The 9,949-nt window shown below is 44.7% G+C and overlaps 1 long non-coding RNA gene across 3 annotated transcripts; it reads left to right on the top strand.

Annotated features, from left to right (window-relative positions):
• The first annotated feature begins 2,268 nt into the window (after nt 1–2,268).
• LOC114014116 (uncharacterized) lies at nt 2,269–9,406 on the top strand. Of its 3 annotated transcripts, XR_008749062.1 has the most exons (4): nt 2,269–2,346; nt 4,609–5,396; nt 8,011–8,111; nt 8,214–9,406. It is a non-coding gene; the product is annotated as an uncharacterized LOC114014116 (long non-coding RNA). The 3 variants fall into 3 exon arrangements; XR_008749063.1 differs by lacking the exon at nt 4,609–5,396 and having other exon boundaries at nt 2,272–2,346; XR_003557527.2 differs by lacking the exons at nt 2,269–2,346; nt 4,609–5,396 and having other exon boundaries at nt 6,173–8,111.
• The last annotated feature ends 543 nt before the right edge of the window (nt 9,407–9,949 follow it).

Genomic DNA, 9,949 nt, shown 5'->3' with positions numbered 1-9,949 from the left:
TTGGCTTTTTAAATATAAATTGCTATTAGTGAATGAAGTAGAAATCAATGCAAGTATTTACTTGGGAAAGAATCACTTAAAATATTTTAGGACTAACTTATTATAATGGTTTCTAACTAATCCTGTGGGCCAGAGTCTGCAGACAGACACCACGCAGGAGGTCCTGGGAATGGCATGTATGGATTTGGATGTTTATTTTGTTCCTTGATTTAATCTGAAATTCAGAATTCTGCTCTTCACTTCAGAGGGGCACACGTGGCCATCTGTACCACAGCGAGTGGTGCCGGCTGTGCTTTGCTCTGGGGCCGTGGGAGCGGGGTGCAGGCAAGGGCTGGCGGTTCCGTGGCGGTGGCGCGGCTGGGGGTGATGCTGCAGGACCCCAGACCCCATCGTTCCGCCTGCGCCAGGGAAGGGCTTGGCAGGCCAGCGGTCCTGCCCGGCTGTGGGCTCTGCGGAAAGGCAGGGTGGCTCTGCAGACAGGCCCTGTGCGCGAGTAGGAGGAACTCCCTTGAAGGTCATGAACAAGCAGAATGTAGAAACCGAGAGACAGTAGAAAACTCCCGCTATCACATCCACACAGGCATGTCTGGTTTGGTGCTGGTTGGATTCATTGTGTCTCCCTAGGATGTATTAATGGATGGCTCTCATTTCCATGTTTTATACCAAAGTTTTAATGTCCAGCTTTCAAATCTTGTAAGAAAAAAAAAAAAGGAAAAAAGTGACCCCAGAAACAAAACAAGAAAGATGGGATCATTTCTTAACGCTGAGGTTTTTTTTTTCCCAAGTGCTACTCAGCAACTGATTCTTGGCTGTTAGGAGGATGCTGAATAGCCTTTTAAATGTCAATATTTGAAAATACGAAATAGATTACTGTTCCGTGTTCTGCTGTAGAACAGAGAAAGATTTTGATGGATGCAATGTCAAGCTGATTCTGGGGCAGTCAGTAAGTGTTCTTCTACAAATGGGTTGTCAGAGCAGTGATGGCGAAGAATAGACTGACTGTTCTCGGTAACATGGAATGTCTCCCTTTGACCAAGTGCTCGGCCTGGAAGCTGTGTCCCTTCTGACAAAAGTGCCTTACTGGCTATTATTTCACTCGGCTTATGTTTTGAGGTTTATTCACACCGGGTAGACTACAGGACAGACAAGACCAGACAGGAAGAACAATACTCTTTATTTCAAATTAAGTGGTACAGTATGAATTGTGGAAAAGCTGAGATGTGTTTGGACTGCATGATGCGGCACAGGTGGTTTTACTGCTGCTGTTGTCAGATGGTGGAAGTAGGCTGTGTGTTCTGGGGGGAACACGTGCCAGTGCTGGTGTTGCAAATAATTAAATAAAAACAATGCAAGACTGTTCCATCTTCAGTCATAGGCTTTTTTAATAGCTTTAATTTACAGTACAGTGGAGTTACGAGTAGGGCCTGTTCTGCTTTTGGTTACAGTGACAGTATGTGTTGTACCTGCGTAACTGCGGGGAGAGCCAGGCTCCGGCTGCTTCGGACGGGAGGACAAAAGCTGAGCAAATACATAGTATGTTCCTGTAGCGCATCTCCTTGCGTGTTCATAAGCATAAAGTTCATTCTCCATTTCAAGACCGATAATTTGCTATTCTGGAAGTGGTTTTTAATTTCTAAATTTTTAAACTTTTGATACAGGTGGTTTTTGAGGTAATACGTAATTTGTACTGCACTGTAATCAAATTAGAAAGATAACTGTTCCTTCATGTTTCAGTAACACTAGTGCTACTAATACTGGAATTGTTTGTTACTCTATGTTACAAGACGTCCAAATGTTTTTGTCCCAAATAATGAGTTGTAAAATCATGGGGAAAAAAAAAAAAAAGACGACGACTGTTTGAGGTTCAAGAAATGGAAGGGAAGTTACTGTGTCATTAATATGATTATTAAAGTTTTATTATTACCTTGCCAAAACCAAACTAACATGAGCACGACAGTTTGAGCTCTAAACCCTGATGCTTCTGCTGTGCAGAAATGGGAACGCGCTGCCTATCTTTGATAACTGAAGGTTTAATATTGTTGCTACTCCGATGTTTTACAGCTCTTGGGGATCGTTCTAATAAACATTTAGATACAAAACGGAGCGCGTGTGTCTGTGTGCGCGTGTGCCCGCGCGCGGCTGGGGCTGTGCCCGCCCCCGGCGTGAGGCGGCGGCGCGGGCGGGGCCGGGGGGGCGGGCACGAGCCGCGGGGCGGTTTGCGGGCGCGCGGCAGGGAGGGGGCTGGCAGCCGCGGGGCGGGGCGGGGCGGGGCGGGGCGCTCCTTACCCAGGCGGGCTCCTTCGCTGCGTCTCTGGAGGCCGGAGGGTCACTTGTTACATCGTCCGTGTAAGTGTTCTGGGCCCGGCGGTAATCACACGCGGGGGGTCGGCGGAAACTGTTCCGGGCTCTTGCAGCAGACGGGGCGCCTGTTAAATCAGGCGGACCCGCACGCTGTGGTGTAGGAGCAGCCCCCCCCCCCCGCAGCCCCCCCCCGCAGCCCCCGCGGCGCGGTTCCCTCCTCCCTCCGGGTGAGGTCAGCGGGGCGCCGCGCTCTCGGCGCTGCCCCGCTCCCGGCTCCCGGGGAGCAGCTGTGGCGAGGCCACGGCCCCAGGCTGGCCGGTGGCCCCTTGAGACGAGTGAGGCCGACGGGGCACCACCTCTGCCCGAAGTGCGTTTTTCTGGCAGGCGGGGGGAGAACGCGACCAAAAGCAGCGCAAAAGCCTCTCGGAGCTGAGGCCGAGTTACAGCGGCGGCGGCGGTGGGGCGGGGTTTGGAGGCAGGGCGAGGGGGGGCTTTGGGCTCCCGCTTAGCCGCTAAAGGCAAGCGTTGTAAGTCGTTCCGTATGTGGGGAGCCTTGTCTGAGGGTGCTGCTGGCATTCAGCAATCGCTGCAATGAAACCTCGAGATGAAGTTTTGAATTAGCACAACAAGCTAACGATGCCGACACGTGTGGCCAGCCAGGCAGAAGAGTGCAACTGCAGCGGGAGGCGACATTGGCGGTGCCTCAAGGGGGAGAGCGTGGCTGTGTGTTCAGGGTTCGGTGCCTGACAGCAAACTGATGCACTGAAGCTCACAGGGTACACAGAAACTTTAAATTCAGAGCTCAGCATATACCGCTTGAGGGTAAATGGGCAGTATATCAGGCCTACACTGTAGGATGCTGTTTCTTAGAGAAGGTTTAATGCCGTCGGTTCTGGGGGGGGGCTGGTGGGTTTGTGTTGGCCAGCCAGCTGTGCCACCGTGGCTGTGAGCAGCGGGACTGGCCCAGCGCAGCAGAGGCGCGAGGCCGCTGTGCTCGGGGGTGGCGGGAAAAGGCACATTGTGAGAAGGCAGAGCCGCACGGGGAGCAGAATGGCTCAGCCCGCGTGGCTTAGAGGTGGGCAGTTTGAAAAACTGAACAGGGAAAGGTGAACTGTAAAAGTTCTTCAGGGGGCTACCGGTGTATCCCTCGGTACTGGAGCCCAGCTTAGCAGTGAGGCTGCCAAGGCCATGCCACACGGGCAGAGGTACAAGCCTGGCAGAGAACAGTTGCTCAGAAGAGCTAAGGGATGCTGCTGTTCTACAGTAAATCTTCACAAAAGCATACCCTTTCTTGTTCTTTTTCTTTTAGCATTTGATCAGATGCAAATTTGGCAAACAAAGCCTGCATGCTTTTTGTTCTGTAACGCATCACTGTGAAGTTCAGTTCTGACCGCAGCAGTGAACAACAACAATAGTAAAGCACTGTGTATGTTAAAGCACAGTTGTAAGGGGATTTTTGGAGCATAGAGGACCTTTACTATGTGTCTCATATGTATGTAGTTATTTTAATTAAATCTGGATTAGTTGTTTTTTAAACTACATCAGTATCTGCTGTTAACACACATGGTCTGTTGGAACTGACTGCAGCTAATAGTTGTATTGTCCTCCTTCAGAAAATGTCAGGCTTACTAACAAAATTGTCTTCTTGCCTCCTTTTAAATGTGTTTGCAGACCAATATGTTTTACATCACACTTGGTTTTCTTGCCATTCATATTGCATTTAAATCTATTGCTGGCTGCATGCCATAGAAACTTTAATCCACATCCAGATGAATTCAAAAGCTGCTGAGTTTTCTCTTGTGTCCTGGCTGTCTAATCTCCAGACTTTTCCAGGGATCCTGCTTCTTTTGCAAGGTTTGTTCTTTCTAGTTACCCTAGGGGAACGTTGCACCCTGCAAATCTCCCCTACAGGCCTGGGGTGTGCACCAGTGAGCCGTGCCATCACTTGAGCAGATGCAGCACAGCTGCTCGTCTTTAATCGCTGGGTTTGTTGTGGGAAGCACCAGCTTCTGTGCCCTGCTTGGGGAACTCTCCTCACTGGCATCGGTGCCTGCGCAGGGAGAGTGGCTGCCTGCCTTTCCACTTGGGCACGTTCGGCAGTAATCGTGCTGCAGTTGCGCTGGGATGGAACAGTGGTGCTCTCAGCAGCGGTGCGGGCTGGCTGCAATATCCACTGAAGAAGGAAGTGATAACGTAACCAATCTGTTATAATGAAACAGACCCTGGTCATAAACATGGGGTAAAATGTTTCTGGTTTTGTCTTGGCTGATGTTTGATATGTACCACCTGTGATGTTTGCCTTTGCAGATGAAGGTTGCTGGTGGTGCATTTCCTTCTAGGAACTGGCATGCTACTTTGCAAATCCACACAACTGCAGGTGGCTTGGAGAAGGAAAAGAAGGGATTGCTTCATACAGAGCTTCATAATGTAGTTTCTGGTTGCCATCATTTTCAACACATCTGACCAACTCAATTTCCTGTCTTGAATCAACTTTCATTTCATCAAGTCCCAGGTTCTCATTTCAACATGTTGGTTTGGCTGGGCTCTACGGCTGATCTATTTTAATTTTGGAGTCTGAAGGAGCCCAAGTTTGGGAAAGAATCATAGTTGTCTCAGGAGAAGATTGCGTGCTTAATTTGCTCCAAATGATAATGTCAAAGGGGGGGTGGGCGTTGTTCCTGTGGTTTGTTTTTGTTTTAATTTTTTTTTTAGTTTATGCAGTTCCAGTTTCTTACAGGAAAACTAAATACTTGAATAGCGTTATCATATTGGTATGATTAAGCTCACAGCCGGGTTATTTTGTGAGGACACTAAGAATGGTCCAAACCAGTTCAACACATCATAATATAATACTCAGCTGTATTGGCTCTGGGCCACCACAGCTTAGAAAAGTCAATGTTATCTTTGTGAGCTTAATATTAGTGGCTCTTGGTGTCCAGCGGTGGCAGCTCTTTCTGAACTGATGTCATGACAAGAGAACTGTAGCTGCAGGTTTGAACATACCCTGTGGAGTATGTCTTGGTGTTTCAGTCCGCTACCAAGACACCTGCACAAATTGCTGCACAGACACTGAAGATCAAAATGCATATTAAAAGGTAATATTTCTATGAATTTAACTATGTGTAACATGCATATGCACATATTTTTTGTCTTAAATTCGTATTTTGGGTAAGTGCCTGTATACATGTTTTAGAAATGCCAGTATTTCTGCTGATTATTTCTGGAAATAGTAAAAAGGGTGTCTGTTAGTTGTTCCTGAATTCAGCAAACTACAGTTTACATCCTATTTAAATGATAGTTTTACAGTTAGCTTTCATGGATGACCTGCTAACTCACACTAAAAAAAAAATCAAAATGTTTCCTTGTGTGGTTTTGTTTTTGGGTTGTTGTCTTTTTTTTTAAATGGATTAGCTGACTTTCAAATGCAATGGCTTAATTTTAACATAAGAAAGTGTGTAACTTTTTTATATACTGGTGTACTGTTATTTGCTCTAGGTTTCCCATATTTTGGTGATAAACTTTGTTTGTAGGCAGTTTGGAGCAGGAGACAGCTTTCTCCCACGAGGTCAGCTTGGGAAATACATTGGTGCAGTTTGTGATGGCAGCTGATAGAAGTTATCATTCGGGGGATGGGGGTGGGTGGAATTGGTTCCTGTTGAGATGTCCGAGGGCCTTACAAAAAAACACACACACACACACAAACCCGACCAACCACAAGACAGCAGTGTCTGAAAGAGAGCTGATACATAGTCATGTGTGTGCCCAACAGGGAAAAGCTTTTTACAAGAGGGGTGGGGAAGAAGTCCCGGGGGGGGTGGGGGGGTGGGGGGGGGGCGGGGAGCGGTGTAGAGAGAGAGAGAGAGGAATGTGCAGTCTGCAGGCAGCAAGGCAGTTACGAGGTCTTTTCCCAGGACTGCTGTTGGTTTGCTGTATCCTTACTTGTGTGGGGAAAAAACCAAATTAGCAGGAGTAGAAAAGAAAAGATGGGCAGGGAGGTGAATGGCAGATGGAGAGTCAAACATTTGACTTTGGTTACTCCACCTGTGCTGCTAATCCTGGCCATGATTAAATACTGTAAAGCTCACTTATCTTACATTGTGTTTTTAACTGTTTCAACCAAAAGAGTAAATTCTTACTTCATTATTCCTTTTTTAACTTAAGGGCTTCACAGCTATAGGTAACATATGAAGTGAGTACATTTTAAAGCACAAACCAGATGAAGAGAGAAAAGCGCACACACATGCATACACACATACTGACACATATATATTTATAAATTATGGTGTTTTTAAAGCATTTGTCTAAACTGGTCTGAGCTACACCCTGGTTTTTTTTCTTGATAGATTTTACCCTGGTCAATACCTGTTTGCCAGTTCATCCTGGTACAGTCCATTCTGAAGGTGTAAATACCCTCTTATAATGATGATATGTTGGATGGCTTTTTGTCATCTTAATATTTGCATGAATAATTGCTCCTGCATAAGATCACCATGTGTTGACATAAAAGCAATTATGATGGGAGCGTAGCTGTGCTGGAGCCGGCAGCATGACACAAAGAGGCAAAATCTGTCCTTGTTCTATTGGATGCTTTAAAAGCATGTTCCCACACGTTGCTTTTTCGCACACACAGAAGTCACCAAAACCTTTTGCACATTTCCATTAATATAAAATGAGAGAGAAAACTGAACAGGATCAGGAAAAGGTGCATCTTTATAGCTCAGTGTTTAGATTAGATTGTGTGATTTTTTTATTATTTTTTGGGGGGCTCTTTTTCTTGTGGAAGTAGTATTGTTTCCTTATTGGTTTTGTTCTGTTTTGAGCCACTTTGTCAAAACCTACTCTCAAAAGTCTCTTTATATAGATTTGATTTTTCACTTCTTGCTCTGCCTTTCAAAATGGTAGTCCAGAATACTTACTGACAGAGCCCAGGTGACCTGATTTAAGACTAGTCTGTTGTAGTGCCAGACATAGCTTAGAGATTATTTTTTTCCCCTAGCCCTGATCCTACTCCTGGAAGAAGCTGTAATTCTTTCATTCTGGAAGTACCTTTAATATTAATAGACTGACTGTGGGTGTCCCCATCAAATTGATTTACCCAGTTTTTAACAAGAAGGGAGTGATCAATAGCCTGCATGAAGGTACCGTATTGCACCAGCAGCCTGGTGAGAAGATGTTAGACCTCAGAAGAGTTATGTTGTGTTACCTCATTTGGTGACAGCAAGTCAGTAGGCTGGGAGTCAGCACTGATTCTAAAATCAGTCATATTTTTCATCTCAGGGGAGTATATTTGGAAAATACAGAGTACACTGCACAGACTTAAATTACTAGGAAAAAAATGTGACTGCCAGACAATTTATCCCTCAAATCCAGTAGATGAAGAACAAAATTTTGGTTCTAGGGCAAGTTTACACTTGAAACCACCCTTACTACTCCACAGAAGCTGTATGGCTGGGCTGGCTCCCAAGCAGTTTTAAGTGATCTCCGTGATGCATCTCTGGAGAAGGGCATGTATTGCATTTCTGGCTGGTGTCCTTACACACAGAGCCACATTTGTAAAATGCTTAGAAACCATATGGCCATTATTGCAGCAGCTTAGAACAAAGAAATAAGCCCTGAGCGTCTACACCTGAGTGCAGAAAGAGAGCCACTGCCTTTGTTGTGAGTTGTGAATACTGTCTGTTATCTTGGCCTTTTGAGGTTTTGCAACAGGGCCCTTAAGCAGCATGAGCGAACTAGGCTCCTCTCAAGGATTGGTGGAGAAGGGGAAAATGAAGGAGAGAGTGCCACGGAAGAGGATGCAGTTGTAACAAGTAAGTTTGGTGTAGCCCAGAAAGATTTTGCACATTTTAAAAGCTCCTCTGCTAACAGGTTCTTAGCTTTGTTCTTTTTCTTCCCTGGCATCCATTTCATAGAAGATCAGATTTAAAGCCATTTGATTCTAGAAGGTTTAAGTCTGCCTAAGTCAAGATCAAGTGTGGAATATAAAACCATCATCCTTAAAGAGAATGAGAAAGTGTAAGTGATGATAATGAGCCAGCTGGGGATAATGATGGATGCCAGGATAAAGGATGAATGCAGATAAGAATCAAGATTTATTTTTCTCTTGGAGACTACTCTTGATGCGCAATTTCTTTAAAACAATGCAGAAAACATTTGACAGGGAGTTGTTTTAGCATATATGGAAAAACTATGACTCAGTAAGTCTTTAAGTTCAGTTTATACAGCATATCAGTCTACAGTAATCCTTTTCCCCACGGGAGAGGAAAATAGCTATCGTCACAGACTTGTGTTGCAGTTATTACTACCAGACTTATTGGAAAAAAACTGTAAATAATTTTAGTGGTGGTCTTGTAAAAAATGTAGACCTCTAGAGTTTGAGATAATATTCTTCTAAGTGACATAATCCCAAACATACCTGTTTTTCAAAGTTAAGTTGTTGATGAAAGCACACAGTTAGTACCCACAGTATTCCTTTTTTTTTTTTTTTAAACCTCCAGGAACAGAGAAGCTGTCAGAATGTCAGCTTGCTCAGAACATGTTCTGGACTCGGCATTTCTCAACGGGCTGAACATCAGTGACAACCTTACCTACGAGTGAAAAGGCATCCTCTTGTAACTTGAAGGAAAACTATTCTGCTTGAAACCAGGGTAGCTGTATAAGACAACAGAAGGTCATTCTCTAAAAGTGATGTTAGAATTGCATTCCATTCCTGTGTGTTAAAGCCAGTTAGAAGTACCCACGGTCACAGCAGAGACCCTCTACAGTATCTTGTTCTCTTAGGTTCCATCCAAGAACATGTGTGAGAGAGAGTGCTAACAGAGTGGTGTGTTTTCAGTAACTATTCATTCTATTTTAAAAGGAAATATAGGAGCATTAAAATGTGCAAACATATACTTCAATGTAAATCCATTTACTAACAACTTAGAAGCAGTTTGTCTTTCTTGTTATTAATCTTGTACTATCTTTCTGTGTCCCTAGATGTCACTATTCTGGAGGCTCATCCACACGTAACTAAACTGGATTTTCAAAAATTTACTAAACCACTTCAGGGTTCTTTTTCTGCTCTACATTTAAACTAATAAATTGTTTAATTTTTTTGGAAAAAGCTTGGTTATCATGCTGTTAGTGACTTGTATGACAAGTGTAGTAGCTTAATTTTTAATTGTAGAATGAGCAGGAGTTAAAAGTTAACAAGCAACAACAGTAATACATTGAATTAAGTTGGCAGAAGTTAAGTTTTTGAACTTGCAAAATTTTTTCTGCTGCAGGTGCACACCTTTTTCCCAAGTAGTCATCTAGGGACTACATATGGAGTAGCTGGATATTTGGAGCTTAAACGTAAGTTACTGTAATGATAACAGCCACGGGTGAAATCGGCAGTATGGAACAACGTGAAGCCTGGGCCAGGGTCGGCAGGGCTCCGGGCAGCTGGTCACTGGCCCTGCACGGGGCGATCAGAGTGGTGGCCTTCTGTGAATTCCTGCCTTGGCATTCATGTCGCTAGCACAGCAGAGAACGGGGATGGTCATTACAGCGGGTTACACGTGGGCTTGTACAAAAAGCAGAAGGCTTGCAACTTCTTCTTTAATAATATATACTTCATAAACCAGCTGTCATTCTGAATGAAGGATAGAAACAGGTTTATCTG

This window comes from Falco peregrinus, chromosome 10 (assembly GCF_023634155.1).
Source record: "Falco peregrinus isolate bFalPer1 chromosome 10, bFalPer1.pri, whole genome shotgun sequence".
In the NCBI taxonomy this organism is placed as follows: Eukaryota; Metazoa; Chordata; class Aves; order Falconiformes; family Falconidae; genus Falco; species Falco peregrinus.
This window is presented reverse-complemented; position numbering and strand designations above follow the sequence as displayed.